Source organism: Protomyctophum parallelum (genome assembly GCF_964188405.1).
Source record: "Protomyctophum parallelum genome assembly, chromosome: 8".
Taxonomy (NCBI): domain Eukaryota; kingdom Metazoa; phylum Chordata; class Actinopteri; order Myctophiformes; family Myctophidae; genus Protomyctophum; species Protomyctophum parallelum.
This window is the reverse complement of record NC_139703.1, coordinates 11,993,258-12,018,465: the sequence shown is the minus strand read 5'-3', so window position 1 is coordinate 12,018,465 and position 25,208 is coordinate 11,993,258.

Sequence of the window (25,208 nt, the reverse complement as noted above, 5' to 3'; positions counted from 1 at the left end):
TTAGCTTCTCTTCCTGACATTGTCTCTTTGAAGGCCAGTCAGAATGAATTAATGTCACTGTACAAGTATCAGTAAACAACATGGTAAATCGTCACATAAGTATAGTGCAGAGAGAACAATGCAGTGCCTCAGATAAACTAGGATACCATGTGCTTTTAATTGTTTTTAAATGTTATTTGATATTGTTATTTTTTATGATGTTGAAACTTTGTGTGCTCCCTCAAAAAGGAGTTATTGTATCTCAACATGTAGTTTTGTCATGATTGATAGTAGGTTAATGCTAGTTTACCACCACGTGTGTGTGAGTGCGTGAGGTAAGAACAGAGAGAGTAGAGAGAGATGTAGAGGTTGAGCATTTATGTGAAGTTTATCCCTTAAATCCTTCAAAGACCGGAAACGACGAACGAAAAATGATTCTTATTCTGCACTGCAACTTAATTGTAATTATTGCATTATTGCATCTTTGCTTATGTTCTATTCTCTTCCATCTTTTTATAACCGTTTTTAATTGTATCCAAATGTCCTTTATTTAAATTAGCAGGCCTACACACACTCATGCACGCACGCACGCGCACACACAGTATGTAGATCTGCTATTTTCACTAGTTTGGGTCCTGGGCAAATGTCTAATCTCTCTTTTGTCTCTTTTGGGTCGCTCGACGTGAAAGGTTTGGGAACCACTGATTTAGAGGTTACCTAGGCTTAGTGTCCAATTGTCCATACACCTCGCCCGCTATCAGTCCACACCACATAGAGGTTACCTATAGGTTTAGTGTCCATTCACCTCGCCCACTATCAGTGGGAAACATTGATTTAGAGGTTACCTATAGGTTTGGTGTCAGTCCACACCACATATCGTGGTCCGTCCTGGACTTGGACCAGACAGTTACAAAACCAAGTCCATATGGACTGAGCTACAGCTGGACTGCTTTAAAATGATCTTTCCTTTCAGAATGCCTAGACAAGTAAAGGGATATTTCACTTTCAAATGAAATAAACATTAAAGAAATATATATTTAAAAATAAATATATACAGTATATATATATATATATATATATATATATATATATATATATAAAGTAATAGATAAACCACGGTCACATTCTAATGTATGAGTGGCCCATGATCGTAGAAACAGATCCCAGCAAACCAGATATACTGGTAAGTGAATTAAACCGTGCGTGCTGTTGAATTCCAACAACAGAATGTTTTTTTTGTGGCTTTCGCGTTTATTTTATTTTATTTTTAATAAAAATATGGAGGGACAGACAGTAGGCTGTAGACAGTAGGCTGACAGGAAATGGGGAGAGAGATGGGGGGAAGACATGCAGTAAAGGCCGTCGGGATCGAGAGTCGAACCCGCAGAACACTGTCAGACTGGATTACCAGCCAAGGTGCCTGGACCGCTGAGGCCCAGGCCTTTCTTATTGAATTTGCTTGTAAACATTTCATGTTGTTTACAGTATGTGATGGTTATAGAATGGAATAGAATTACGTTAATTTCGTTTTTTTACGTGCGGCTGTTGTACACTCTGACACGCATACACACAGGTACGCACGCACGCACACACGCACACGTGTGCATTAAAACAAAAGTGTTGTCAGAGAGAGAGAGAGAGAGACTAACTACAGTTAATCTATGTATCAAAAGTTGTTTAGAACTTTAGATGTTTTATCTCAGAACAGTCCCTCAATACTACTACTACTACTACTAATAATAATAATAATAATAATAATAATAAGGGTAACAATAATAAGGGTAATAATATATTTTATAGCATTGTCAGGGAGACCGCAGCACCAGATACATGGTTGAATACATAATGAACTTAAGCGCAAGGGAAAGAAAGCACTAGGGAAGATGATACTGTATATAAAGATATCAGTTGAAACTACATTTTCATAAACGGTAATGGCATACACGTCTGTTTTCTGAAGCCGGAGTAGAACTAAACGTGAAGAATCACTTTTTTATGCACCACATATGTGGAACAAACCGCCAGTAAACGGCGAATCTACTACAATGCTGAAAACCAAAACAGTGCTGAGTTTTTTTTTTCTTGACTCTCTTGTAACGGTTTTTGACAATTAAAATGGAAAATGCCCTTTTATAATACATTTAAGATTATAAACATTGTTTTGCCTGGCTTAGTCACTTAATGTAACTTAATAAACCTAAACTAATCTTATGTATAACACATAAAACAAAATAATGTAACGAAGTTTACTTTATCTTAAAACATTTTTAAATGATTTAAACACAAAAAACAATAAACAACGTACTGTAATACTTTAGGAGTTAAAGTTTGAATCAAGCCATAGGATCAACGTGTTCTATATGTTTAGGTTATATCAAAGCATAATTCTAACCTTTATTTTAAGTTAAAATGTTACATATTTTTAGGTGTTTACTTTCCCCTGGCCTGTTTTTGGTCTAATCCAAAAAGCAGTGGACTAAATGGAGGTCATAGACCTCCTTCATCAAAGCCCAGCCTGGAAGACAATGTCCAGATTTTGAAGTTCAGGAGAAGCTAGTGCTCTGATGTTTGACATTAACTCTGATGGACGTAAACCTGTGATTTGGATTTCCAGCTAGGGCCAAACTAAATATCTGATCCTCTGCTGCGTTGTGAACTGTCCACACCTGTCAGGTCGTATGGGACAGCTCTTCTTAACTCCAGGGTCAGAAAGTATAAAGCGTTTTTGCGCGCCACACTATCTGGTAGCAAATGCCCAGAAAACTGCTGGTCGGCTACAACTCTCAGTTCTTCTAAATCAAAGTTGAAGACCTTTCTGTTTGGCGCATGCCTTTTTATTGAGGTTTTTATATAATCATTTATTGACCAGAACTGTTATTTTTCTCAGATTAATTTGATCTTTTTCATTTTTCATGCATTCCATTTTATAAAAATCTTTTACTTTGTCTCAAAGCTCTTATTGTTTTGTGTAAAGTTGAATTGCCTTGTTTAAATGGGCTAGACTGCTAGAGTAGCCTAATAAACTTTTACTCTAACTGGCATCAGTTTCTGATTTATGTTCCGTACTTTACAGTGTCATGCTATTCTTCAAAGCAAGTTTGATTCCTTTAAAAAAAAGTGTAATACTTGACCGGTGGAATCTCTTCTGACTTAAAAATGGGTTTCCTATCTGCAGGACGGATAAACATTTAAGCTCAGACAACGTTGCATGCTGACAAGAAGAGATATCCAAGCTAACAACACACTGCATCCACGTTGTTAGCTTGAAGATCTGTTCTGGTTGGGTATAAATGAGGCATTCAATTTCCTCACGAATTTTGTGCACTTCACAGCTGTATTTTTACTATATTTTACTTGATGTTTTTTTACTATATTTGTGTTGAGGCACTCTGTTAAAATTTGTGACAAAGTATTGATGCGGCTTCATATATATATGTATATATATATATATATATATATATATATATATATATAACTTGAATGGCTTTTGTTGTCTTTTAATAGGCTTCTTTTCTTTGATGCATACGGTACCATGGTATACATAATTTTTTTGTAGAATTAACAATACATTTATTTTGTCTATGTTTTCTTTCTCCTGTCCATCTATCCATAAACTCCAGGCATCTCTGTATGTATTGTCTGCATGACTGTCATGAACGTGTATCTCCATTCTCCAGAAGCGCTCATCCGATCGTCTTTGCACTTATATTTCTGACGACTCACGGAAGCAGGGGGTCGAGTGGGAAGTCCATCAGGTGAGCGCTTCTCCAGAGGCGGAACATGTTCCCGAATGGCCATGCATTCCGAGCAGCGACCATGCATTGCACTAGTTACCAACCTTGTACTGTTTTTTGCACTTTGCTGTATTTTTACATGTCTTTACTTTGTCTCCCTCAATTTGCACTTTTTTGTTTTGTTTTATCCCGTGTTTTTTTCTTGTCCTTCATCTGACCGCTTCATTGAAAAAGACGAGTATCCGATAATAGTTCTCATTGAGCTTACCTTGGGATGGTCACAGCTTTCCCAGGCTCCCTCTCTCTTCCTCTCTCTGCCTCTCTCTTCCTCTCTCTGCCTCTCTCTCTCGCTCTCTCTCTCTCGTCTATTTGGTGTAGGTAATAATGCTCGTTTGACCTCTTCTCTCTCACTCACTCTCTCCTCGTGGTCTTTCTTTCTGTCTCTCTTGCTGTAGTTCTTTGTTGCTCTCTCTCTCTCTCTCTCTCTCTCTCTCTCCCTCTCTCTCTCTCTCTCTCTCTCTCTCCCACCTCACTTCATCTACCTCTCTTTTCTCTCCCTCATTCCTTTTTGTTCTGTCTCTTTCTCTTTTTATGCCACTTTTATCACTCTCTGCTTCCCTCTCCTGCTGTGTCCATTGCGCGTCACTCTCACTTGTTCTTTAAACAAACACTTTCTCTTCCTTTGTCCTTTTTCATCCTCTCTTCCTTTCTCTCCCTCTCTCTATCTCTGTCTCTCACTTTCATTCGCTGTACATCTTTCTTTGAATCTCTCTCTCTCTCTCTCTCTCTCTCTCTCTCTCTCTCTCTCTCTCTCTCTCTCTCTCTCTCTCTCTCTCTCTCTCTCTCTCTCTCTTTAACTCTCTCCTTACTTCTCCACTTATCTCTTTCTGCCTCCTCCCTCTTTTGTCTTTACTCCTCCCTCTTCACCTCTCTCTCTCTCTCTCTCTCTCTCTCTCTCTCTCTCTCCCCCCCCCCCCTCTCTCGTAGTCTCCCCACTGTCTTGTGGGGTTAACGAGTCATGTCAATAAAGAAGACCACACACACACACACCCTTCCCACCAGGCCTTGTTGAAATGTTAATTGTGTCTCTACCTGTGCAGTCAGTCTGTTCAGAATGTCCAATCCTGAATTAACCATGCCAAGCTTATGTTCTGTTCATTATAGGTAGTATGAACGGTGGCAGCGTTTCCACCTCTGTTTGTCCAATCCCAATCTGATCCACTCGGATAGGGGTTAAAGGTTTTGAACGCTTGTTGGGACTTGGGCCCTGGTGAGTGGTGACCCCTTGCTGTCCCCCTGGCTGACCTGGTCTGGTGCAACATGAATATGGTAAAAGTTTTTTCCATTTCACACAATTTCCAACTCTGCTATTTTTGCTATTTTTGAAGGTCAACAGACCTAAAATATTGGAAGATTTCATATCGACCCAAAATATTTGCCTTATATATGAAGCATTAAGGTCATTTTCTGTATTACTTTAGTTACTTTTAGTTAGTTTTGGAAATCCACAATACAAGTTTCAGTTAGATTCAGTTTCAGTTAGAATTCCTTGTACAGCCCTGTTCTTATCTATCTATCTATCTATCTATCTATCTATCTATCTATCTATCTATCTATCTATCTATCTATCTATCTATCTATCTATCTATCTATCTATTTCAGTTAACCATATTTTTTCCATAGCAAGCTTTGGGTCATAGACTTGCTTCAGGCATGCCTTCTGTTTCCTTTTTATTCAATATATTTAAATGGTGGAACTCTATTGGGTTTTGGTGTGGAAGGCGCCATGGTGGCAGTACAGATAAACGTGCCAGGCTGTAAATCTGCCGCCTGGTTGCAGTTCCGGGTGGTCAGGCTGTCACGATCATGACATTTTAGCTGACGGTTAATTGTCATACAAGTGTGATGCGATGCAAGATGCGGTCGAGTCAACACTAGACTCCTGAATCGCTACTGTTCACACCCTGTCTAGCATCCAGGTGTTGAGCTCTGCAGTGTTGTTAGCTCCACTGTCCCACCTACGTAGGTGGTGCGCCTCTTTCCTTTCCTGCCCGTGCCCTGGGTTGGCTCCCACAGTGTCAGTTTGCTTGACACCAGTACCGGGTGCCTGACGCAGTGCCGAGCCAGCCTCGTCCATCTCTCTCTGACCTTATCTGTGACCCGTGGTATAGGTCCCATGTAGAACCTGTTCTGTCTAAGCAGTCCAGGCCGAGATATTTGAAGTCCTCGACTTCAAACATTACATTCCTGTTGGCCTTTTAGACTTCGTAAACAAAAACTGCATAGGGGCAGATATGACAAAGGACAAACGAAATTACTGACAATGACCGGTAATGATCAAAATAAATAATGTACTATGGCCACAACTATGGCCACAACAAAAGCCATATCCGGAATAATTGTATACTCAAGAATAGCAGATCTACAGGCCTATACGTATCGCAATGCAAACCCCTTATGTGAATTAATTAATTAATTAATCAATCTTTATTTTCGTGTCTTGTCGTTAAGACCCATCCCTTACGGGATTATAAGACACCAACAACATAAATAAACAATATCACATTCACTTCCCACACAGAAGCTACACAAAGTATTTGATAAAAACAAAAACAGAATGGAAATAAACAAAAGCATAAAAACTAAATAAAAAATACATCACATATACGTTTTCTTTGTCCGTATGTCCCAAGCTTTATATATTCTGCTAATGCAAATATCTTCTGTTCGAAAATCCATCTCAGTCGCTCTGCATCACTTAACCACATCAGATCTATATTTTTACATATGTTAAATAACTTTTGACATAGCTCATGATACAACGGGTAATAGAAAAGAAAATGGAACTCATTCTCAATATCATTTATATCACAATAGGTGCAAATACGTTCTTCATACGATACAGTATATACACATACACATAGGCCTACAGTACATATATATACTGTGACAAACCAGGGGAAACAGCCAGGCCTATTCCCCACAGAAGGAGGCTGGGGGAGGTGATAGAGGGAGCATATTACCCTGTACAGGTATTGCAGCCAATGGGAGCCTGGACATGGACGCACCTGCAGCCAGTAAGGCAATCAACAGAAGCTTTTAAATAGCCGACACCCAAGCTGCCTGTGGAGTCAGTTTGGACTAATGGAGGAGTGAGGAAGCAGGAATCACTATGTTCATGAGGAGGCTGGTATGATGGATATCTCACAAGTGAGTACAAGATTTCTGTTAATTTTGTCCAGCTGTTTTTATGCAGACGAATGGAAACTAATCGTGATTAGCTCAATAATTGCGATCAGGCGATTATATAATAAACTGTGACAGGCCTAGTCTAGAGCATGGTTCATCAATAAGCTCATCCATATTTCTAGAAATGAGCCTCGCACCATCCCGAGCCGGATGCATCCTAATCAGACCAGGGTTCCCCCTCGAAAGTGTGCCAATGATTTATGAAGCGTTATTATATGGAATATGAGCTCGAGACTCCGTAATATTCTCCATATGTACTGTGCAGTGTTACCATGTATTTCTATTTTATCTTATCTACATCTAATACAGTAAAGCCTAAACACATTTCAACACGTGAGCACGCGAGCAAGCACACGCACACACACACACACACACACACACACACACACACACACACATACATGCAGAAATATAGACACAGTGGAAGCATGTGTGCACACACTCTGATGTCCAGAGAAGTGGAGAAAAGAAAGAGGTCATGTAATATACAGACAGAGGTCGTATACATTTTGAGACAGGCTGTAAGTATACTGTATGTATGACTGTATGTGTATATACTGTATGTGTATATAGTATATACTGTATCGTATGAATTGAGACAGAGCTCATAACCAGTGTTCACGTCTAGAGGTCATATATATTTTTGTACCTTTGTAATGACAACAAACATGTGTAGATACAGGCAGGCCCAGCGGCAGACCAAACTAGAAATGCACTCTCTCGAGATGCCAACTTGCGCCTTGCACACGAGTAGGCCATGTATGGTCTACTTGTGCGCAGGCTGAGGTGCACTCACAAGTCCTAGAGATACTAACTAATGTCTAATACAACTGCCGTTCTAAATCCTTTAGACCCGTTATTGACCTTATACCAACCTTGAAACGTACCTTAGTTACGTCTGTCTGTCTGGCTGTCTGGCTGTCTGGCTGTCTGGCTGTCTGTCTGTCTGTCTGGCTGTCTGTCTGTCTGTCTGTCTGGCTGGCTGGCTGGCTGGCTGGCTGGCTGGCTGGCTGGCTGGCAGGCAGGCAGGCAGGCAGGCAGGCATTTTACCCCGTATGCCATCTGGTGGCCAATAAACCAGTGTTTTAGGACCCACTTTTTTAGGCCTGTACAATAGAGCATGATTTTGCCTTTTTTAAACCTCACCCCTTTTAATCCAATACATACATACATACATACATACATACATACATACCCAGCCAGTCGCAGTACTTGTGCGCTCTGCTTGCGCAAGTACGAGGGAGCACAGTGCACACAGATAGGGCACCAAAATAAACATGAACTGCACCCACATTTGCCCACTTTAAGGCTTTCATGAATGAAATGTGCTTCATATGTATATATCATAGTATTAATAGGTTTAGGGTTAGGATTTTTATTGTTGTTGTTGCTGCTGTTGTTGTTGTCATTATTATTATAATAACAGAACTAATAGTTATCTTGATGGATGCTTCTGATATCTCCTATCATACACATCAGGCCAAGCAAGCTGTTCTGAAAGACACACAAAAGAAAAGGTTGCCATGATACATTGGACACACCCAGGCAGCACACATCCTTATACATGCATCGATTAGTGAATGGTTCAGCACCACTGCTGATGGACAGCGACAGGCCATGCGTGCAGTGACTGAGCAACATGCCTTTTTTATACGGAGATAAAATATCCAGCAGATCAAAGCAGCACATAGAGCTGCTGTGTCAGCCTCCACAGAGGCAGTGTGTTTGTAGTTAAGCCAGTACCAACACTACAGCTGCACATGCAAAGAGTTAACTTACAGTAACTTACAGTACAGGGGGCAGCTTGTGTTTTGGAAAGTCCACTGCAGCTTGGGCTGGCTTGCATACTGCTGCTAGTGGCTCCATCCTCAGTAGGTGCTAACTCCTCTGTGCTACATGCTACACACACTCACACACACGCGCACACACACACACACACACACACACACACACACACACACACACACACACACACAAACGTGCACGCACGCACACACAAACAAACACACACACACACACACACACACACACACACACACACTCCCTGACAGCCACCCTCTAACAGGCCTGGACAGAGAGGTCCCTGACAGCCACCCTCCTAACAGGCCTGGACAGAGAGGTCCCTGACAGCCACCCTCCTAACAGGCCTGGACAGAGAGGTCCCTGACAGCCACCCTCCTAACAGGCCTGGACAGAGAGGTCCCTGACAGCCACCCTCCTAACAGGCCTGGACAGAGAGGACCCTGACAGCCACCCTCCTAACAGGCCTGGACAGAGAGGTCCCTGACAGCCACCCTCCTAACAGGCCTGGACAGAGAGGTCCCTGACAGCCACCCTCCTAACAGGCCTGGACAGAGAGGTCCCTGACAACCACCCTCTAACAGGCCTGGACAGAGAGGTCCCTGACAGCCACCCTCTAACAGGCCTGGACAGAGAGGTCCCGCTGCAGATGAGGATTGTGGAAATTGGTGGCCCAGATTGGTTGCATCAAACTGGGACCGTGAAATTTACATTGACATTGATGACTTTGCTCAATCTCAAATCTCCAAATAGTGTATTTAGAATGCTCGAACGAAAATGGAGTCAAAAGGTTTCAGCCATGATTACTCAGAAACATAAAGTCAGCCTATACAAGCTCCCAGCTAATGGGTCTCTTTTTGTACCATTGTCTGATGGATCTAAAGTGTACCATTTTCCATTTGTAAAGTGTTTATAATTATGGGTAAAGTGTTTGTGCCTCACAGGCAGTGCTTGCAACATTGTTTTGGTCTGATGGGCTCGTCCTGGTATGTCAAATTAGATAACAGGTTAATCTTGGAAATGTTTACAATATTCCCCTGGAGTTGCCTCCTTAAAACATCACCACAACCCTGATTGCCCAGGAAACTAAGTACAAGCACAACGTTAAGCACAAGTGACGGGTGGCGTTATGACACCAGACGTAAACCCATATGTGTATAAAACTATTGTATCTCTGTTTAAACATCAGAAGATGATATCCGGAACTATCTTCCCTGGAATAAACCCAAATATTTAAAAGAAGTTTATTTCGTTATTAAACTATATAAACTGGGGGAAAATACAGCTATCAACAACTTGTCAGCTTAAATTTTGGAAGTGAAAGTGAAACTGGTTGTGCCGGTTTCATACATATTTTTAAAAGTATTAACAAGAGCTTTTGTGACTAAATACTAACTATCCACTATTCCACTGGAACACAGGTTCCCTTTCCTTAACGGTTTTGGACATGCAAGTTTTCCACCTGACAGCAACAATAAGAATGAAGGTATAGCGGGGAATCTTTTCTCTGATGAACAGTGGCCTACTCCATAATGTGTTCACGGTCTATGAGCTCTAAGGACTGCTTCTCATAGAAGTGTAATACTGTAAGGCTTAAAACACCACCCAGCAAAGTCCATGTGTAACTGTTTTACTATATCTAATGATCTGCTGCTTCAATCATATTCCCCCCCCCCCCCCCCCCCCCTCCTGTCTGAGTATTTTTTGTCTCTATTTTGAATTGTCTGCACTGTAGCCCTCTACCCCCGTCTCTCCCCCTGGAGACACACCCTCAAATGATGAGGTTCACGGACAGCTCAAACTGTCTCTCGCCAAGAACCCTCCGTGTTCCAACCACAACAGCTTCCTACCAGTATATTAGAGCGAGACGGAGAGAGAGAGAGAGAGAGACAGAGACAGAGAGAGAATGAGAAGCTACACATGTTTCCGTTTTGGAGAAAATAAGTGCAGTGGATGATTGTGTTGGTTGCAAGATGAGAGTTGACACAAGTGTCTGTAATGGCCGAGTTATGTGTATTAGCATTTACACACTACTCGAACGAACGCATGCACGCACGAACGCGCACACACACACTTTGTCGATTTGTCATAGGGTGGGTGATGGCTGATTAAAGTACTCACACCAGCTGGGTTTAACAAGTTCTCATCTGGTCTTGTATCTTATTTCCTTGCGACTGTTTAGATGGAGTGCAATGGGGTAAAATAAACGAATGATCAGACATTTAAAGAGACCTATCTTAACGTGGTTGGCAAACATGTTGCCGTTTCTTGCCAACACAAGCATACTAATATAGCCTATGGAACTACTAATACACGTCATTATCAGACATTTGATATGTAATGAAATTCCCCATATATTGTTATATTATTATTAACACTTTCTGTGGCAGATACAAATCTGGAAAGTTGGCACTCTTCTTTGTAGCATATTTGATATGTAATGAAATTCCCCATATATTGTTTTATTATTATTAACACTTTCTGTGGCAGATACAAATCTGGAAAGTTGGCACTCTTCTTTGTAGCATTGTACTGTTGCTTAGGAACTTTGATTTGCTGATATTTCAATGAAACATAAATTGCTTCCATGGCAACTTAATTATAACAGCTCATAACACTGTCATACAGGTCGGCAACGATTACATTCAGTTTTTTTTAAACAAGATACAATAAATAAATATATAATTTATAAACTAAACTTACGAACAAAAACTCCAAAAGGTCATCCATATGGTTCTGTAGTTCCCTAGGGGTCCTTGGAGTGGGGGGCATAAATGAAATTGCCGTTTTGCCTTACAATAGTTGATATAGTAGTACAAGTTTGTGTGCGTGCGTGTTGCAGCTCTAATTTCCAGAGCCTGCCTGAGCTGGGGTCGCTATAGTGCAATCAATTTGCCATATATGGGAGATCAACCAGGATAGGCTTCCCTGAACGGCCAATACATTTGCATTAGCCAAGAATTGGTGTGAAGTATGTGCTGATGTAATGATATAAGTGGTAGCGTGTGCATTACAGTCTCAATATGTTAGAGAGAACTGTTTTAAAGACAGTCGTGTGTGTAATGTTGCACACACGACAGGTGGTCGGTGCATCTGAAAGAAGAGAGATTATCACTGTCGGGGGCACTCACTGACCAGCCTGCTGCGTGGCCCACTGACATCTATTTATGCGTCTGTGAGTAGCCTATATGACTAATTACCTAAAGGAATCAGTCAATCAATCAATAATCAATCAGGGCAAGGTTCTTCAATGGACCCCTATAGTTGAGAGAAAGAGATGAAGTGGGTATACCCCCACGTCTTGCAGATTGAACTTTTTATTTTGAGACATTTCACTTAAACCTTCAATGCTTTGTACTTCAGCTAAGGTTCCACCCAGCGTTAAATAATACATAAATAAATAAAGTTCATATATCACAAAGATTTGGTGGCCCCCCTGAAGTAACTCTGAGGAGTCCTTGACCCCTGTTGACGACCCATGCATACGCTAGGGTTCATGTTTTCTATGAATGTATAATGTGAGATCCATCCAGCGTCCATCCAGGAAATGTCCAGTCTGGAGCTGTTGTGGTGACAACAATAACAGCAGTTCAAACATGTTGATGTTGGTTGCAGAACTTTACATAATTTTGACCTCATGCATCCACGGTTCATTATGCCATGATGCATCCACCACCTGCATGTTATAAAAACAGCAGGCATGGCGCCGCCGCCTGTTGTTTGCAGGTGGTGGATGCATCATGCACATCAAATCATCAGTATTTGACTGTCACGCACAGATCGGTGTTGCCAGATTTTGCAAGATAAATAAGCAACCAGGTCCATGAAAACGAGCCCTAAAATAAGTCACTATAATATAGGTTACATGGGCACTTTAAACCTATATGCATCGAATATAAAAAAATAGCAGATGTGCATGCTCACACCCCGTCGCCATGCGACGCGTTATGAGCTTTAGTGGAGCTTAGGGTTATTTCGCATACTTCGTCTAAAAGCGGCACATTTTGCACAGATGTAGCCCAGGGCATCCTCTAATGATTTAGCTAGGGCCGCTGTGGCGACCGTCGCGGTCAAATGCAATATGACCATCACTTAAACAATTTTTTGGCTCCATGTTGGAATGCTTATAACTATTATTGGGTGTGTCGGAAACCCTACTTGCACCCGCAACGGAGGAGAATTGCACAGGCTGTACTAGCATCTGCAAGATGGGTCCAGTAAGGTTCCCTTGAGTCCAAGTACCATCCCCAGATTCCCCACATACTGAAATTGGGAATATGCTGGTGGGCGGAGATTGCCTGATTCCAATAGAAGCTGGCCTGTGCCCTTTTTATGCTGAGTCAGCGCAGCTAGGGTGGGAGGAAGGTTTTCAAGGGACAGCCAAAGCTAACCAAGAGCTCTGTGATGCTTAATGTACCAAAGAAGGGGATTTCAATAATTATAACATCGCTGTCCACTGTACGGACAAAGCCTTTTTATGGCCATTGGCTCCAGCATGGGCCAGGTGCAGAACCATTCTTGTGTCTGCTTCAGGATGGCTACAAGGCTGAAGTGCAGATATGTGGAATACAGGTCTTTTGGAGAGTACAAAAATAATTCTTGGTAAAGCAGTAGTTTACCTTGCATGTCATTTTTGGTGAGCTCGTCACTGATGAGTCCAAATAGTTCTGTCTTGTTCTCTTGTATACCACAGCCTTGGGGTTGACTTGCTCGCCTTGTATTAGGACTCACTAAGGAGGGAGGGGGCTACATCAGCCTTGTATTAGGACTCACTAAGGAGGGAGGGGGCTACATCAGCCTTGTATTAGGACTCACTAAGGAGGGAGGGGGCTACATCAGCCTTGTATTAGGACTCACTAAGGAGGGAGGGGGCTACATCAGCCTTGTATTAGGACTCACTAAGGAGGGAGGGGGCTACATCAGCATCATGCTTTTGAGCCCTTTTGATGCGAGAACTTCTACAGCTTCTGCAGCGTTTATGGTATTTGACATTATGCGACATAAGCGTTGCTGCAATACCTGAACCATTCAATTGATCAAGTGTGACATTGACACAAGAAGGGAGAACATTAGTAATATCAATGAAACCTTTGAGATCCCTTTTTAATGATACAAGTCCTTCATTTGTTGGTGTTTGCAATCTAATTGGCAGACAGCATAAAGTCCCAGTGGATGCTGCTTGTACTATCACTAATGGAGGTGGAGGCCATTATGTTTCACATTAGTTTGTTTGATGCCAAGCATGTGCTCACACTAACACTGGCAGACAAACTAGGAGAAAACTGGACACACATTGGGACAGAGACTAACTAGACACAGGTGAACTTGACGGTCAACACTGACGCACTGAGATACTTTAGGCTGCTGTAAACTAACGGGCATAGATGACTGAATGGTGAGACAAGACGGATAACGGTGTACAATAACAAATGGAAAGCACAACCTATTTTCACATTTGGAACATGCAAATTAGGGTACCAGACACATCCAATAATAAGCATTCCAACATGGTGGTCAACATGTAATGGTCAAAAAACATGAACTAGACACCACGTTTGCATTTGTAGCTCATTTGAGTCAAAGTTAGAGCCAAAACATTTTTTATGGTGGCCATATTGGATTTGGCCGCTGTGGCGACCCCGAAGATCACCGGCTCGGGCGCCCTAGCTAAATCATTAGAGCATGCCCTGGGCTACATCTGAGCAAAATGTGGTGCTTTTAGACAAATCCGCGCCCTTTTCTCTCCCTAAGCTCCTCCACTAGTTGTAGATCTGCTATTTTCAAAAACATTGTTGGAAGAAAAGGAGAGCAAATGAATGAATAAAAACGGATCCTCATTTTGAGGCTGCCACAATGATAATAGTCATAAGCACCTACACTTTAGAAACCTACTTACTTACTTACTTATGCCCAACCTTGGGCATAGGCCACAAACAAGAGCTCTCCAGGCATCCCGGACCTGGGCCATTTTCTCCAGCTGTCCCCATGTATGGCCAGATCTCTTCACATCTACATCTAGGTCATCTAGGTGTTTCTTGGTCTGCGTATCTTGTGATACTAGATGCAGGCTTGCGAAGGCTGTGTCCAATCCATCGCCAGCGTCTTTGTAGTATTACTATTTCTTCCACAGGGTGTTGGCCTGATTGCTGCCACAGTTCCAGGTTGCTGATTGTGTTTAGGCCAGTGGATTCGGAGGATTCTTCTCAGGCAGGTGTTTATGAAAGTCTGGATTTTCTTCATGGCGTTAACGGTTGTTCTCCAAGTTTCTGCTCCATACAGCAGAACAGGCTTTACCATGGAGTTAAAGAACCTGATCTTTGTTTTTATGGGAAGATCTGAGGATCCCCAGACATTCTTCAGCTGGTGGAAAGCTGATCTTGCCTTTCCCATCCTAACTTTAATGTCAGCGTCTGTCCCGCCCAGTTTGTCCATGATACTGCCTAGATAGGTAAAGCTCTCCACCTCCTCTAGTGCTTCGCCCTCTAATGTGACGGGAGTAACGTTGTCTGTGTTTAATTTAAGGACCTTGCTCTTTCCTCTGTGGATGGTGAGGCCAAGGCGTGTTGAGATGGCTGAGACTATGTTTGTCTTCTCCTGCATTTGATGTTGGGTGTGGGATAGAAGAGCAAGGTCATCAGTAAAGTCAAGATCGTCTAACTGTGTCCATGGTGTCCACTGTATGCCATTTATTTTCTGTGCTGTGGATGTCTTCATGACCCAATCGATGGCCAACAGGAATAGAAAAGGTGACAAAAGGCAGCCCTGCCTAACTCCTGTCTTCACCTGGAAGGCATTTGTGAGCTGCTGCCCATGTATCACTCTGCAGGTCATCCCATCATAAGAGTTCCTGATAATGTTGGTTATCTTTTCAGGAACCCCATAGTGCCTCAGTAGTTTCCAGATTGTCTCCCTATCCACACTGTTTCACTTTAGAAACAAGACCCCCAAAAAACACAACTTGTTATTGTAATTTGTAACTACCAATATTTACAAGTAACTTTACAGAAAAACAAGCCCAAAGTCACTTAAAATAAGCACACATGGCAACACTGCTTTGTTAAAAAAATAAAAAGAAAGAAACACGAGGGTGACAAAAAAAACAAGGTCGAGGATAGTTCATTTGTATAGCAGCACATTTCAACAAGTCCTTTACATAAGACATCGAGACAAGCACAACACATTATACATGTAAATTCCTTTTGAAAATAACTAATAAATGTAACAAATAAATACAATAGAAATGGAAAGTAATAAAACGGAGAATAAAAAAGAGAGAATACAATTACAGTGCAGAAGCATTTAAAACCGTGTTTGAAAAGTAGCAACCTACAAGCCCATCAAGCTTGTAGATCAGCCATTTTTGCTATTGGTTCGAAAAATACTAGAAAAGTGCGTAGATCCCCGTAATGCCGGGTTAGGGGATAATAGGAGAGTGCCCTGTTGGCCAGGTGTAGCTAATTAGTGTTGTGCGGGTGCGTTAGTGGTGAAGTGTGTGTGCGTGCGTGCGTGTGAAGTGAGTGAGGGAGAGAGAGAGAAAGACTAGTTGTGTGACCATCAACATGCTCAAAGTATTAGTGTTGCCACCATCACCAACAATAATAATGATATTAAGAGGAGCAACAGCTGCTATTTGCACATGAAAAACAACTTTCCCTGGAGCAGTGTAAACAGCTACGGGGATATGGGTGTGTAATAAACAAATCATTGCCACTTTGTTGTTGCCCGAGGTTATTCCAACCAAAGGCAAAGTTTGCATATAGTGACAGGTAACAATCAAAAGAAATGTCATGTGCAGTTGTACAACAAGCAGTGCAGTGGAAGGATGAGGAGCGAAGGAAACGGTCAGACTCAGAGCAAGCAAAGTAGAGAGTACATCATTTTGGAGGACGTGATGTCAGGAAGACAGTGACTGTCTGACGAAGAGACTTCACCAACACTCCCAACTCAGAGATGTGAGACACTCTGCTGGCATCCAAAACGTGAGATCATTTGACCTTGTGTTCATTGTTCATTAGAATAAATGTGTTCTTTTCAGAGGAACATTGACAAGAGTTATTTAAAATGTTTACTTGCGTCATTCAGTTAGCTTGCACTCAAATCCATCCATTATGATTTTCCTTTTCTGAACCATATAAGGCCAGGGCACACGTACAGCCTCAAGATGAATGGCAGACTGGAGAATGGCTCCAACTCCTCCACCCCCTTCACATCCTCAGAAAATGACCCCTACGTACCACTATTTGCCTCTGTCAACTCCATCTACATCATCCTGGGTCTCCCCATCAACAACTACGTTCTGTGGCTGATACTGAGTGGCGCTGGTGGGACGATAGCCTCAGAGTTCTTCTATCTCAACCTGACTGTTTCTATGATAATCTCTTCCCTGGCCTCTGTCTTTGACCTAGCATGGATCTTCACAAAGAACAACATTGTTGTCTTTGTTGAATTCTTGGTGTCTGCTTTTTTATGTTCCATCGTTGCGTCGTTCCAGTGCTGTATCTGTGTGGAGCGTTTTGTTGCGGTGGTTCACCCGGTGGTGTTTCTCAGGTATAAACCTCTTCGGTATAGGGTGGCCTGTTGCTGCGTTCTCTGGCTGATGGGTCTTGCATTCAGCTCGTTCAAATTTTGGTCAGACACAGTGGTGCGTTCCGTTACTCTCAGCTATAACGTTGTGTGCATTTCTGTGGTGTCGTTCTGCTGCCTCTCTGTCCTCAGAGCTCTGAAACAGCCTGGACCAGGAGAAGGACAGAAGAGGGACAGTGGGGAGGCAAACGACGTGAAGAGAAGGGCTTTTAAAATTATTCTGATCAGCTTGATAGTAATGTTAGTGACTATAATGTGCCATTTTGCTGATGTTCTAACTGCTCTTCTACTTCATTCCACGTTCCACATTGCCAAGTTCATCACAAAATTAATACTTACGATGACAAAGATTGCCCATCCTTTGCTCTACATCTACAAAGCTGGGAAACTGCCGTGCTTCAAGGGTTTCTGAAAGCAGGATAGATCTCTTACCAGACCTGTGTAATATGTTTTAAATCTTCTTCCGCTGTGTGTCAGAGAAAGTGATTTAAATTATTCCGTTTGTTATGATGTTTATTGAATTCATCAGTCATAAATGTATAATGAAAATTACATTGTAATTATAACATTATTGTTCATGATTCAAATCTATTTTATGTATCTATAAATGCACCACATGTGCGGAGGTATGTACGTCTGTACGTACGTCTGTAATCCACGTAACTCTAGAACCGTTCGCCCCACCTTTCAAATTCGACACAGGTTCCACACCCCCACAGGGAGTGCAGTGCCCAGTGTCGAGTCCATTGGATAGCCGGTTGTCCAGAACCAGAAAAAACATACCTATATTAATTTGTTTATAGGATCAATATAAGTCAATTAATATGATAACCCTTCCACAGTAGTAGCTTTTTAATATTTTCTATTTTTTGCATATTTTCCTATATAATGCCTAATTTGCGTATTTATAATATTATGATTATTGCATTAATCATTGTCTTTGTGTAAGTAATGAAATGGGGAAGTTTCATGGTGATAACAATTTAATATAGGTATGGTTTTGCACACTCAATTCATAATTAACGTTCCAATTTTTGGGCTTTGGCTCATGGTCTAAGAACCAAAAACAACTGAATCGGTTTCCAACCGGTGGAAAAGAGGCCTGAGGATGGCTATGGCTAGGCAGGGTGAAGAAAATGGATGCCCAATGAGAGTCTAGTAGAACACTTGGAACAAAAGTGAATATATACATGAAAGCGATTTATTTTCCTTCACACTGTATATGTTCACACTGTGTGTTCAGGAGTTGTTCAGGAGTTGTCTTTATAACAACAATACTATGTGACATTTTTGACATTGCATTTTGATTGTCTGGTTTTACGCAATGATCAGAAGGTGCTTGTTAGTGTTTCTTTTGCACGTGTGGTGTTTTGAGAAATTGTTTTACTGTTGCTCTTAAATGGATCCAAGCAATTTAACTAAACTGTAATAGTTGGATCCATCGTTGTAATCCATCATTGTCAAAACGTGGTCGTATAGTTGTGTTGTCACACTAATGTTCTCACCACGTATTCAACACTAATGTGAAACTTGTCATAGCATGAGGCTACAGTGAATAATGTGATCGAGGTGTCACATGCTGATGCTGTCACTTCCTAAACAAATGGAGAAAAAGGTCTCAAGAGGACTTTATATCTCAGAAACGAACTCATGATTTTGGTCTTTGATCTCCCATGAAATCACACTTCAAAATCCATTCCTTGTATACAGTATATCATTTCTACAGAGTCACCACTGAGATTCAGTCCCCATGAGCACATGTTTTCCTCCACAGGTCACAGGGCCTGAAAAGCAGCAGTAATTAGGGAAGCACTGATGTGATAACTTCTAGACATGTTGCTCTGCATGTGTAATCAGCAGTAGGATATAGCATATTGATTTTACAGTATTTCTCTCTCTCACACACACACACACACACACACACACACACACACACACACACACACACACACTGATTGAGTGAGTCATATCGAGACCTGTAGCCATGCCAACAAACCTAAAAAATTTTATTATCCTTGTTATCCCCAGAGTAATCTAGGAAGAGAGTGGCGATACGCTTTGATCTCGCTGCAAAGCGGGTGCTATGGGCTATAGTTCCAAACATTGGAACTATCCCATTGAGATAAAATGAGCGTTTCCACATTCCACTGTTACAATGGGAGTCAATGCTAGATTACTAGATTACTCTGGTTATCTCTTACTACAACCTCTCTCTCTCTCTCTCTCTCTCTCTGTCTGTCTTAAACATAGCAATTAAGGAGTAAAAGGTCAATAGCATTTTCATTGGTTAGTCCAACCTGGAACTTTGGAAGTCATCAAGACAATGAATGTTGGGCTGAAGACCACAAACAAAAACAAATGATAAAGAATGCAAAAGAGGGGAGGATTTGTTTTTGGTACAGTGAACATAATGTCCTCAACTATGATTCAAAACCACAGAATGATGATATGATATACCAAACCCACACTCATTGGTCATGCTTAGACATTGCACAAGGATGCAATTGTAATACTTAGATATACCAGTACAAGACTCCTCAAGGTCATCAAGGAGACAATTGTTAGGTTTCTCACATGATTATTCAATCACAACAGTGGAAACCTGCAGGGAACGATCATGCTATCAAGTGACAAAATCCCAGCGTCTCGGGTTCGTAAACATCAATCAAAGGCTAGATATTTTAATTGGAGGTGTTTTTATTTGTACCATGTGGGTATTTGCTTACCAAGGTTTTCAAGTATATAGCAAAATGCCTCGCAGCAAAATTCTGAGTCGTAAACAAGAGGAAGATTATTTAGAAGCTGTTTTGTTTTTTGTTTACATTTCTATAGCTTTGCATGTGAAAGAGGAACTTAACTGAGTTTGACTCACTGACACACATTCAATGGTTTTGCTGATGACTCTAAAACATCCTGTGGATCTCATAATCTAACAGCCTGGGTTACAATGCAGCATGTGACCAGGGTCCAGATCTGTTCTGATAGCACGGCACGCATTCTTTTTAATGAAATTGTTAAATTATATTATTGTCAAACTCAAATATCAAACACCCATGTATTTAATTCAGTATGACCAGAAGCAGGAATAAAACATTTCACCAACAGACATGAAAATCAATGACAGAAGAGGTGGGGACAACATCAAAAGCAGAGGCCTGGATTCACCACAGCAAATCGAACCCTATGTGTAAAGCTCTATACTTTATTATTAGGGCCTGAGCAGTAGTGCTATTTTCATTTTTATTTAACCTTTATTTATCCAGTAAAAACACATCTCAATGTGTGAACAAAGTGTGAACTGGCCAAGAGGCAGAAACAAATTTACACTTCAATGCTACAGTACATGTCAGATTTCATAACAGAAAAATATTACATCCATGATGAAATATACCTCAAGAAACCAAAGTATACGATGGTACACTAACAATGACCGGGCACAAGACATTGTATTGTAGAGTACTAGAATTTTGCGTCCCTGACGGGCCGCTCATCCCAGAGTTACGTTGCAGCGCACTATGGGAAGAAGGAAATTGCGGGAGTTGACTCCACATGTAGTAACGGATGGGTTATTAGTTATTATTATGTGTCCTTATTAGTGTAGTGTAGTCAACACGTTATGGCTCGTACACACTGCCCGGTATTTGCTCCGATTATGCTGTCGGGAGCATTTTTGGCGCTTGCCGACAAAACCCCTGGTCTGACGTTAAGCGGTGCCCAAAAGGTAGATCACGATCTACCAGTAGATCACAAAGGCTTTGCAGGTAGACCACATGACATGCCCCTAAAAAAATATATAATTTAAATATAAAAAACTATTTTTGCATCTGCCGCTTGAGATGACATGACTTGATTGATTGACATCAAAAAGGGCCTGTCAGCTCAAACACAGTGCAATACTTGTTGAGTACAATCATCAGTAGCAAAGTCAAATACCCCAAAAAAAAACCTACCATTTCCATTTTTCCCCCTCTATTTCCCATTCCATGTGCGTTTGTATTATATGTAGCCTATGAAAGGCCCCTCAATTACATTTTGTAACTATTGTCAGCAATGGGATGATAGTTTACATTTATTTGGTGGGTAGATGTTGTTGAGCTGGTCGTTTTGAAAGTAGCTCTCAAGTAAAACAAAGTGTGGGCACCCCTGGTATAGATGATTAGATATATAAATTCATTCCGTCGGTAAATCCCTGTAGGCTACCCACATATTGGTAGAATATATTAGGCCAATATTGGCGTTACGCATTTCACTTGAATAATGTTGTGTGCGCGCGTGCGGAGAAAGACAGAGTTATTTAATGAAACGTGTGTGGCATGGCGAGAGAGAGAGAGACATCCTGCACGTGCATGTGAAAATTAATTGGAATAAAAAAACAAATGATGTAGCCGCTGCCTATATGTATCGGGTCTGGATCGCATGTTGGTGAACTCTTGCAGTGTGTGATCCGTGGTGACTCGGCGATCAATCGTTTAGTGTGAAAGCCACAAAGGTGACAGACGATTTAAAAAGGAAACACTCCTGCAGTGTGAAATGCACAACGATCTAATAGTGGAAAGAGCCGTAGTCAGACGTAACGTTGTGTTGTGAGTTGTTCCCGCGGCAGAGCTCGGCGCAGTCGTCGTGTTTGCATTAATTAAACTGGTCGTGATGGAAAGAGCCGTAGTCAGAAGTAACGTCGTGTCCAAGTGTAATCACGCCGCTGTCCATCCAAGTTGGAATGAGTGTGTGGGACTGAGTGTGTGTGTGTGTGTAGGTTGTGTGTGTGTGGGCGCCGGACTCGGAGAGGGAGCTCAGATGACACTGTGGAGTGGGCGTGGCTTCCAGGCGTGCGTGTGCGTGTGTGTGTGTGTGTGTGTGTGTGTGTGTGTGTGTGTGTGTGTGCAATCAAAAGTACTCGGCAGTATGGTTGGCCAAACAAAATCAGAAGTGAAGAACTCTGGAGGAAAGGGAGTCAGGAACCAGTGGAGAAACAGATCCTAAGGAGAAAGTGGGGATGGATTGGCCACACCCTGAGGAAGCCGGCAGCTAGTACAACACGCCAGGCACTGACTTGGAACCCCCAGGGGAAGCGGAAGAGAGGGCGGCCTAAGAACACCTGGAGGCGGGACACTGAGGCGGAGCTGAAGAGACAGGCAATCAGCGGAAAGGAAAGCCCAAAACCGTGTTGGATGGAGAAGAGTCGTTGATGGCCTATGCTCCACTGGGAGCGATGGGCCTAAGTAAAAAGTAAAGTAAGTATGGTTGGCAGGCGAAATAGCCATGCGAACTGTCTAATCGTAATACTTAGGCACAAACCAACTATTGTCGAAGAACAATGTTGATGTAACTAAGAGATTCGCTGAGTGAGCTATATTTTATATATACAGAGATTTAGAAGGAATAAGCAAAATTGTGAGGCGACAATTCCTCCTTCCGTGAGGATGTTTCTCTGCGGACTCGGAGAGGGAGATCAGATCCCAGCAGCCAGAGGGGGAGGGGCAGAGAGCTAGTGTGGAGGTCCACCAGGCCAATTAGAAGACGGGGTAGAGTGGTGCCAGGTTCGCAAATTGTAAGCGAGTTGTAGTGTGTGTAAGTAGCGTGTTGAATGTCATGTTTTTGTGGGCTTTTGTCATAGACCTGGCGAATTTTGCGCACATCTTGTGGGCACATCTTTTTCGCACATCTTTTGCTCACATGTTTTCATTTGTAATAATAGATACACAATGTACATTTTAAAACAGGGAAAAAAATATATAAGGGCCTATGCAGAGGCTAGTAGCCTACATGTCCGAACATGTGCAGGTGTTTTTTTTGAAGATTACTCTTTTGAAACTTCTCAAAGGAACTTTTGAGGCCAATTTTAGTCTGGATTGCAGGTCATTCCACGACCAGGGGCCAAAGAAAAAAAATCTGAGATTTAGACATTTTTTTACCAAATTAAATTTGGTGTAAATGGTAGGGGGCAAATCACCAAGAATGGCTTTGAAAATATACCAATGATGCAGCCTGCGAGATGTCAATGAGAACCAATCAAACAGTGATGCGTTCTGAAATGAGTTAGTTATGAATCTCAGTGCAGCATGGAACGGGATCCAGTTTGGCTAGGGTGGAGGAGCACGCAAACCTATAAATGGTATCACCATTACCTGGCTGGTTTCGCAATGAAATCGCAATGATTTTTGTTTATTCCCCCGAATGAATCATGTATAACGCCCCATTTAAACTGACAGTGAACTGATCTGCATTGCATCAACTGAAGCAGAGTTTGACAACATGATGTGGAACAGCTATTCAAGAACCGCACTGTGTCCTGTTGACAGCAGACACAAGCAGTGTCTTCCTCAAGAGAATTCAGAGATCCAGCTATTGTTTTTTTGCTTCATAAACCTTCTGCCACTGTTTTGTCTTCATGCTTTCTAGTAACAGCTGTGGTTCTCAAAATATTTCATGTCAACGACCTCCAAATGAATATGCATTTGGGTCTGCATCGGCTCACTCTCTCTGATCCATATCTGCCTTGTGTATTATGCTTGTGAATCCCAGAGCAAACGTGTAACATTTGAATTATTTACTGTGTGTATGCCATGCCTTGGGGACAGATAAGAAATCGGCCTCTAAACTAATAGCACCACAAAATATTTGAGAGTCTTAATGTTTTCTAAGGAGGCAAAAATACAATACAAAAATTGCCAAATCCTAGCCAATGAGGATGAATATGAAAAATTTGACGGATCCTTGATCACATGAGAGGTAATGCTGTGTACCCATATCCGTGATGTTTGGACAAAATCGGTTGGAGACTTGGAGTAGGCCTAATACAACTTTTTGGGGGGCAAACATTGACATAGTGGTGCTATAACAGGCCGATGTGAGACATTTGGGGCAGAGGACAGATACACACACTGACACACAGGCGGATAAACACACAGACAGACAGGGGCAAAAACATAGTCTTGACCAAGCCATCAAGGCCTGGCAGCCTAGGCTTATAGACACCACACAGAGTAGACACAATGATAGAGGGAGGGAAGGAGTGTGCCCCCTGGTGGAGATTTCTGCTCTACTGAGCATACCTTTTTAGTTTCAAAAGTGCATTCCCAGAGACATGGTTGATGGATAGCTTGCTTGGCTTCACATTTCAGAGACATTAACCAGGAGGATGCAAGGCTGGTAGAAGGGCCATCTTCTCTTTCTGTTTTTCATACAGAAAAAAGTCATCAATAGGTTTAATAAGATTATGTGCATTTTGTGTTTATGTTCTTCATACTGCCTGGTTTATTCTAACACATTCTTCATAATTATATGTCAGGAGAGAACAGGAACAGATGACCAGTTTTTTTTACATTTTAAATGATCATTGCCAGACAAATACAACCTCTGCTCTCATAAGTATAATACATTGCCGGCTATCATTTGTTTGTCCTTATGTTATTAAATGTGCATTTTCTGTTTTCCATATAAAAGCAAGCCACCTTTAATAATAGGTGAAATAGGGAGATGCAGATGAATGTGTCTGGCTTGCGGTCAGCTCCCCTGCATGTGGAGCCTATGTGTCTTCTCTAACGACCATGACTCAATCATGAACCAGTAGGAAGGCTCACTGTCTTCAAATCAGATGCATGTGTGCAATCCAGACACTAAATGCCGTACATACGTAGACTATGATTGTATAGCCATGAAAACCAAACAGCAGGTTATAATAACAGCACTGCACAACTGTTTTCTCCACCCATGGGAATTTAAATTAATTCACGTTCTCACTCCTTGTTTTTTATGGATTATGTTTGGTTTACTGGAAGTGGAAATATAGTTTTTTATTGTGTGTGTGTGTGTGTGTGTGTGTGTGTGTGTGTGTGTGTGTGTGTGTGTGTGTGTGTGTGTGTG